We start from the raw sequence: 8,912 nt of genomic DNA, 5'->3' as shown, positions 1-8,912 counted from the left end.
TCAGGTTTGCAGGTGAAAAACTGAGGAATCCGAAGAGGGTATTTAAAATCAAGGAGACATTAGGGCTTTATACATTCGATAGATTCTGGGGAGAATCACCAATGGATTCCTTGGCTTGTGGCCTCTTCCATTATTTTAAAGAATAAGAATAAGGCTTGTCTCTCCCCTCTCCTCTCTTCCCCTCCCCTTTTCCCTGTCCCCTCTACCCTCTCCCTTCTCCCCTGTCCCCTCTTCCTTGTCCTCTCTTCCCTGTCCCCTCTCTCCCTTCTCCCCTATCTCCTTTTCCCTCTCCCTTCTCCCCTGTCCCTTCTTCCCTCTCCCTTCTCCCCTGTCCCTTCTTCCCTCTCCCTTCTCCCCTGTCCCTTCTTCCATCTCCCTTCTCCCCTGTCCCTTCTTTCATCTCCCTTCTCCCCTGTCCCTTCTTCCCTCTTTCTTCTCCCCTGTCCCTTCTTTCCTGTTCCCTCTCCCCTGTCCCCTGTCCCCTCTCCCCTCTCCCCTGTCCCCTCTTCCCTGTTCCCTCTCCCTTCTCCCCTGTCCCCTCTCCCTTCTTCCCTGTCTTCACTTCCCTGTCCCCTCTTCCCTCTCCCCCTTCCCTGTCCCCCCTCTCCCCCCTCTTCTCTGTCCCCTCTCCCCTGTCCTCTCTTCCCTGTCCTCTCTTCCCTGTCCCCTCTCCCCTGTCCCCTCTTTCTTCTTCCTTCTCCCCTGTCCCCTCTTCCTTCTCCCTTCTCCCCTCTCTGCTCTTCCCTGTCCCCCCTCCCCCTCTCCTCTTCCCTGCCCCCCCTCCCCTCTCCCCTCTTCCCTGTCCCCTCTTCCCTGTCCCCTCTTTCCTCTTCCCTGTCCCTCCTCCCCTGTCCTCTCTTCCCTGTCCCCTCTCCCCTCTTCTCTGTTCCCCCTCCCCTCTCCCTCTTCCCTGTCCTCTCTTCCCTATCCCCTCTTCCCTGTCCCCTCTCCCTCTTTGTTCTTCCTCACTTTAACCCCCAGCTCTCTTTCATAAAGATTGTCATGATAAGTTCAGGCCCATCCACACAACCCAGAAACACCTGCCGTGTCAAAGTTATCCACCACACTGACTTCCTACAATCACACAGTGTATTCACAGGCTACTGAGATTATGCTGTGGCCCTATCATCTGTCACTGGACTAGAAATGATCACATATAAAGTATAAATACTTTTAGTTCACATTAGAGTTTTAAGCACTTTGTTGCTCATGTTTGGTCATATTTATCCCCAACTATTCCCAGATTTATACCCACCCAACTTTGTGGGCCCTCCCTTTTAATTCTTCCAAGACAAATTTGTGGTGACCAAATATTCTTGAATGTGTGGCTTTCCACTGGAGTGTCGTTGACTTACCAGGGTCTACAGTATTAAAGAAAACGGTCTCTTCCCTTCCAGAAGCTAAAATTGCCAATGGCTTCATTGCTATCAGTAGGATCCTGAGCCCATCTCCTGTCTCCAGGGTTGTATTTGGTCTGTCCTGGGGTTGCATGGTTCCTATGCAGTGAACTTTGAGTTCAAATGTGCAGCTGCCCTGCTGTGTCAGAAAAGACCATTTTTCTTGTAGCAATTCACTGTCTTTGTCTTTCACACTCTATCCACTCCTCTCCTGCAATGATCTCTGAGCCTAGGGGAGAGGGGATGTGACACAGACTTTCTTTTCGGGGCTAAGAACCACACAGTCTCTTGGTTTTGCACCTTCATCAGCTGTAGGCCTCTGTTAGTCCCCATTGCTAGCAATAGACGCTTCTCTGATGGGTTGTAAAGATAAATGGTTTACTACAATATCCACTTAGAAAAACAATAACAGTAGTTTCTCTCTAGGGCCTAGCACCATTCTAGTCATTTTCTTTTTTTTTTTTTTTTTTTTTTTTTTTTTTTGCCAATGATCATACATTTTTATTTATAAACTAATTTTAGAATAACTTTACATCTATAAAAAAGTTTCATGGATGATATGTTATACAGAGTTGTGTCAATTAAAAACAAAACAAAACAAAAAAACCAAACAACCAAAAAACAAACCAAAAAAACCCATGTTCCCACCTATGGTTCAAATCATAAATGTTTTTGATGTTTAAAAAAATGTTTTTTTCAAAAAATTTGTGAAAATGATTTGAAAGCAAGATATGATGGTGGAGGTTTGTGATCCCAGAATTTGGGAGGCAGAGGTCAGGCCAGGAGTTCAAGGTTATAGTAACTACAAACTAAGTATGAGGACAAACGAAAGCTTTGAGTGCCTTGCAGAAAAGATATTGTGGAATATAGCTTACATGTGATGTCCCCTAACAGCATGTGATGTTCCCTACTGGGAGGCACAAGCCTCTGCTATATAAGAGAACTTCCAGAGCCTGATTGCTTGGGGTGGACTCTGGCTTTGCGACTACCAAGGTATCCCCGTTACAGGTGATAGTGACATAAGTTCTTGGGATATGTCCAACTCCAGAACACCAAACTGTGTGTTGCCTCCTCCCTATTCCTGCAGTAGGGATCTTCCAGTTATTAGTCACCGGAGAACCCGAGGACCATGAGCCATCTCTATAGATGCTTTCCTTCCCGCCTCCAGCTTCTGTTTCAGCTTCTCTCTGTGCAAGAGATGGATGTTGAACTACACTCTTGGTCATTTTCAGCAACTAGCTGGCTGCTGACTTTCCAATACAGGTATGCGTCAGCATGACTTGCTAAGCTTTGTCAGGGATAAACAAGCCACACAGTGAACACACTGTCTTAGTTATAGGGAAGCAAGGGATGACTCAGAGAGTGGCAATCTGATTGTGTCAAAGGGGACAGCTTGAAAGCTCAGTCTAGGATTGAACATCAGAATTAGTGTCAGTAATAGATATCATGCCATTGCAAAAAAATAAGAACTACAGTCACACCAATAATTAGCTTAACAAGTCAAGAAATAAGCAAACTCTCTTATTAAAATGGAACAAACATGCACCACCACAGCTACTTCTAAAAATAGGCTACACACATTTGTTCCCAAGTGGTGCATGGCTATAAACCTAGCCCTTGGGAGGTTAATGCAGGAGAATAGTGAGCCAAGCCTGGTGCATAGTAGGACCTCATGTGAAAAAACAAAACTATACATTAGCAAGGATAAGGCTAGACAGGACTTAGAGACTTAATCATCTCTAGCTAGGTCACATCACAGCAGGGACAAAAGAAAAGAGGGATGGGTGTTTTGGTTTCATTGATTCGTCATTGTCTCTTCATTTTTAAACTGTGTTAGGCAATGCATGGTGCTGGAAATACAGAAAATTAAAGGCATCTCCTGATGACTAGAAGGATGCAGTCTAAGCCGTACTGTCTTAGTTAGGATTTTATTGATGTGAAGAGATACCATGACCAGAGCAACTCCGATAAAGAATAACATTTAATTGGGGTTGGCTTACAGGTTCAGAGGTTTAGTCCATTATCATCATGGTGGGAAGCACGGCAGCATCCAGGCAGAGATGGTGCTGGAAAAGCTGAGAGTTCTACATCTTTATCCAAAGGCAGCAGCCAGGAGGAGGGTTTATCTTTCTCACTGGGCAAAGCTTAAACATAGGGATCTCAAAGACCACCCCCAACAGTGAAATACTTCCTATAACAAAGGCCATACCTGTTCCAACAGAGCCACACCTTCTAATAGTGGCACTTCCATGGACCAAGTATATTCAAGCCACCACAGATGCTGTCTTCATAGAAGAGAATCCAGGTATCTCAACACAGAAGCACATGAGGAATGGGTACAGTGAGGAAGGACAGAGGATATTCAAGGTCAAAAAAACATGAAGGTGTGTGGAAGTTCGAAAAGGCTGGATCCCAGAATAACTACCTCATGGAAGACGGTTGATATGCAGAGCAGGGTTGGAAGCTAACCACCTTCTTAGAAAGTTCAAATTTTGTTGTACAGGTAATAGCATGCAGCAAGGTGCAACAGTGATGGGCCAGAATAACCACCAATCTTCACTCCCCTGTCTCCATGCCCCCACTCCCACCCTTGACATATACACCTCAGACCAGGTATTAATCCACACAGTCCTTCTACAGAACACTACTGCTGTGACTACAGTCAATTGTGCACAGAAGAAAACGGCAGAGATAGAGGATTTTTTAAGGCTAACTACTGGCAAGTGGGGATCTTTATAGCTTCAGAGAACACACCCAACTCTTTGGCTGACTTCTAAGTCTTGCATTGCAAAACCAGTGGTTTTGGCCACACCTTGGCACTTGGTAGGAATGTAAGATCTTGATATGCCACTGATTCAGGGTTTGCATTTAATTTGTTCACCTTGAGTTCACAGAAAAACTTGTCCAGTGGGATGCCCTGCTAACCACCAGGAGGACAGATTGAGATAGGAACAGTATGTGATAGAAGCAAGGACTGAGAAGATCAGGGAGAGGACCATTGTGCTGTACATAAGAGGGTCTGGGCTTAGATACTCTGCCTCTGTCTATAGCTTTCTTTCTCCATTTTGATTGTAGTTATCTTAGGAATGGTATTCTACCCATGGCACACAGGTAAAACACAGAAAGAACAAACAAGAGAGGATTGTGCAGGGTGGTTCTAATTCTAAGGTCCTGTTCTCCAATTGGTTCTTGATCTATCAATAAAGATGCAATAGACCAATTGTTGAGTAGAAAGAACTGGAAGGACTTGCAGGTCCCCATAGGCAAGTGTGAAGACACAGAAGAGGGAGGAAGGGAGAGTTTTCGACATGCTTTAGAAGTAGAATAATCAACCAGCCAGGTGAGATCTTGGGCAGAGCAACCACAGGCCAACCACAGGCAGGAGGTTGCGGGTGTTAAGTTGGGACTGAAGGTGGCTGAGCAACTGAAATTGAGTGCAGATTTAGGGTGCTGAACTGGGAGTATTGAGAAGTGCACACTAGCTGAAATGCACTGAGGACACCCAGCAATTGAGCCAATAAGTCAAGTTGAAAGTGAACCTGTGTTTTCATCCACGGATCCAATATTATCCAATGTTTGTGCCTGTGGTTTTTATTCATAGATCCAATATTATTTGAGCAGTAGTTGGTAGTGTCGTCCACCTGAGACTTTAGGCAAGGTAGCAAAAGCTGTACACAATGGAATTGTCCTGGTTGTTGTTTGGTTTTAGGGCTTGTTGTTTGTCAGCTTGACATAAGCTAGAGTTATCTGAGAAGAAGGTTCCATGAAGAACAAAATAACCCCAGTAAAACTGACACATAGGCAAGACTGTGGGCATTTTCTCAATTAGTGATTGATGTAGGAGGGTCCAGTTTATTGTGAGTGATGCTGACTCTGGACAGATGAGTGTGGGGCATAGAAGAAAGCAGACTGAGTAACTCATGGAAACCAAGTCAATAATCATCATTCCTCCATGGTCTCTGCTTCAGTTCCTGCCTTTTGGTTCCTACCTTGAGTCCCTGTCCTGACTTCCCTCAGTGATGGAGTGTGACATTAGATTTGTAAGCTGAAATATACCCTTTCCTTCTCAAATTGCTTTTTGTCTTTGTGGTTTTGTCACAATAGAAACCCTAAGCAGAGGTCAAGAAGGACAAGTTTTCTTAAGGTTTTATGGCTAAACTTTTAACTATATACCAGAGTCAGGAGACTGCTAACAAATACACAGTTCCTATGGTTTGGGCCTCTATATCCCCATCTTGTGTCTACAGGGGTCTCTTTTCTTTCCCTGACCAGTCCAGTCTCTTTCTATGTTCAACTTCTTTCTGAGTCACTTCAGTGGCAATGCTGAGCCATATGGATGATGCCAGCCAGAAGGTGGGAGGTGAGGTATGGATGTCCTCACAGTATGTGCAGACTACCACCCTACAGATATATGGCTCACTTCCCAACACTGGAATGAAGAAAGAACCACTGTGGCTATCATCATTTTGGAGAAGATGAATTAGTTGAAAGTAGCTGTAGTAAAACAGAACTGAACATCTTTTGCTCTAGACAGATTTTTTTTTGTCTAGCCAGCTGAGAATCTGGAATGTTAGTTTACATCAAATGATTGCATGATCTCCTGGAACTTCAACAATTGTTAAGAGTCAGCCCTAATCCCATATGGCCTTGGAAAGGGACTTCTGCCCTTGGCTCATGGCAGCCAGTGGTGGTCTGTCCCTGGCAACACTATTCTGTGTTTCTTTTTCCTGGCTAAGATATTGACTCAAGATTTGAGCGTGAAATGAAAATCCATTTTCATCAAGGGTATTTTGGTTGTGCTGGGGCGAATAATCACCAAGGCATTAGGATATTCCCATGACTCAATAATAATTAATATTAATTATATTTTATTGATGCTCCCTCCCTAAAAGTTTCCACTGCCATTAAGTTGCTCCAAAACTCCCTGGGAAAGTGAGACAAGCCTCTTCATCTCCTTTGTATGTTTTCATTCTTCACTGATAGCTCTGAGAGATGCTCTCTTGGGAATGCCACTGACTGGCCTGAAGCAAGACAGGTTCACACTCTGAATGGACTTGGAGTCTGGAAGCATAGGGCTGTCATATGGCTTCCAGCATGGGATTCCTGTGGAGCTGGAGAGAGATGAAGGCTTACGTGGAAGATACCTCCATCCACTTCTGTTCTCATGTGAATAGTAGAGAGGATAACACAGGAGGAGAAGTGACTCACCAGAGAGATGCCATAGTCAACATCCCTGGGAGACAGAAGGTAGGCACATGTACTCAGTAGACTAGTGTGTAGTCCAGCTTGGTAGTAAGCCCTATACTTACCAAGATGCTTAAAAATGGCCTACAATCAGGAAGGCCAATCTTAGTGAATCACAGAAAGAGGGGAGGAAGAGGTGTATGGGAGCTGTGGCCATTACAGAAGGTGATCAGACTTACAGGGAATGGGGCTTTTAAAAATATTTTTGATGTTTTTTTCCAGCCAGTGTCAAGCAATGGGCATCTCTCAGGACAACTGGCACAAGTGCCACAAGACAGGGGTAAGAGAAAACCCTACCACAAGAAGCAAAACTGTGAGTTGGGATGGCCTGTTGCCAAAAATAAGATTGGCCCTCGCCCCATACACACAGTCCAAATTCAAGGGGGCAATAAGAAGTACCGGGCTCTGAGATTGGATATGGGGAACTTTGCTTGAGGCTCTGAGTGTTGTACTCATCAAACAAAGATCATTGATGTTGTCTACAATGCATCCGATAATGAGCTTGTTCCCACCGAGTCCTTGGTAAAGAACTGCACTGTGCTCACTGACCGCACACTGTCCCATTATACACTGCCCCTGGGCCACAAGAAGGGGACCAGAAGCTGACTCCTAAGGAGGAAGAGATTCTAAACAAAAATGACCAGAGAAAATTCAAAAGAAATACAATGAAAGGAGAAGGAATGCTAAAATCAGCAGTCTTCCGAAGAAACAGTTCCAGCAGGACAAGCTTGTAGCCAGCATTGCCTCACGACCAGGCCAGTGTGGCAGAGCAGATGGCTACATGCTTGAAGGCAAGGAGCTGGAGTTCCATCCACGGAAGACCAAAGCCTGGAAAGGCAAATAAACCATCATTGTGGCTTATGTAAAAGATATTTTTGATATTATAATTATATAATCCCTTTCTTTTCCTTTTCTCTCTCCAATCCCTTGTATCCCCCTTGCTCTTTGTCAAATCTATGGCCTCTTTTTCTTTACTTATTGGTGTGTGTGTGTGTGTGTGTGTGTGTGTGTGTGTGTGTGTGTGTGTGTGTGTTTTCCAAAATGCATAAACACAATGTGCTCAGTCTGTATACTGTTACTGACACATAAATGTTTTCAGGTCTGACCATTTGGTGCTGGATAAGCAGTTGGTGTTTTCTTCTGGCACCATAAAAGCTAGTGCTCAGGGATAAGACTTTCAGGTAGGATTCACCTTTGTCCTGTGTCCGAAGTGCATGATGCCTTCAGCAGACTTACCCACCACCTCTGGGGAACAACCAAGGGAAATAGCAGTAGCCTGTAATGTTTGGGGAATCTCTTGGGCATTCTTACCTACAGTTCTAAAGAGGGCTTCTCATGCTTGGTGTTGGTCAATCAAGATGGGAAATTTTAAAGTATTAGTAGATATTTTCATACCAGCATATGAATAGGTATGCTCAGGTAGATATGATTCCCCATGACTTTTAAGACAGTCTTACTGTTACTGGACCACCACCCCCCATCCCACATGCCTCTGTCTCCTGTTTCCCTCCCTAATTACACCACTCCATTTTCCCATGTCCTCCTTTCTATCAGTTGTACCCAACTTCCCTCTCTCTATTGCTCCTTCCTCTATCATAATGGTGCCTCTTTCCACAGAGAACAGTTTTTAGGAGGCGCTGAGGACTTTCCTGTTTCGGCTCTGTGTTGCTCTGCTCATGCATGGTTGCAGACAGTAGCCGAGGAAGGGGAGTGGTGGGGGAACTGTGATGGTGAGACTGAGTAGCTGTCTATATCCTCATCAGGGCCTCTTGGAACTCCCCAGCCCTGGAATGTTCTAGTCTAACCTCAGACAAGAGATTCTTTAGAGGTCAAGACAGAGGGTTAGTGCCCTATTGCTTTGGCTGCATGAGGTCCCTTCTCAGCCTTACTCACTTCCATTTCCTGTTGAGCCCTGTATGGGCCTTGAAGGTCAACATGTTGACCATATCTGGCACCCATCATTCCCTTATCACCCACCGCTCCCTCCAGGCAGTCCTATTGACCTTCAGAATGCTGGAACTTGATTATCCTCATGTTCAATAAGGGGTTGGTGTAAAGTGGGCAAATATGTTGAAGACATGCAACTCTGAAACTGTAACTAGCCAAACCTGGAGGTGCTGCTTGCTGCAATTGTTTTCTCTACTTACTGCGGTAGTGAAGAAGGGAGAACAGGAATGACTGCAGGCAGCTACCTGGCTATTGGGAGACAGACTCCAGGAATCTGAAGGAAGAGCCAAGAGTCTGGGTAAAGGAAATCTGCCTCCTCCAGCC

The 8,912-nt window shown here is 45.0% G+C and overlaps 1 pseudogene across 1 annotated transcript; it reads left to right on the top strand.

Moving 5' to 3' along the window:
* The first annotated feature begins 6,876 nt into the window (after nt 1-6,876).
* Nucleotides 6,877-7,485, top strand: LOC308430551 (small ribosomal subunit protein eS8-like; annotated as a pseudogene). Its single transcript has one exon. The product of its transcript is annotated as a small ribosomal subunit protein eS8-like (transcript).
* The last annotated feature ends 1,427 nt before the right edge of the window (nt 7,486-8,912 follow it).

The sequence above is a fragment of the Micromys minutus genome (assembly GCF_963924665.1).
Source record: "Micromys minutus genome assembly, chromosome: 16".
NCBI classification, from domain to species: domain Eukaryota; kingdom Metazoa; phylum Chordata; class Mammalia; order Rodentia; family Muridae; genus Micromys; species Micromys minutus.
This window is presented reverse-complemented; position numbering and strand designations above follow the sequence as displayed.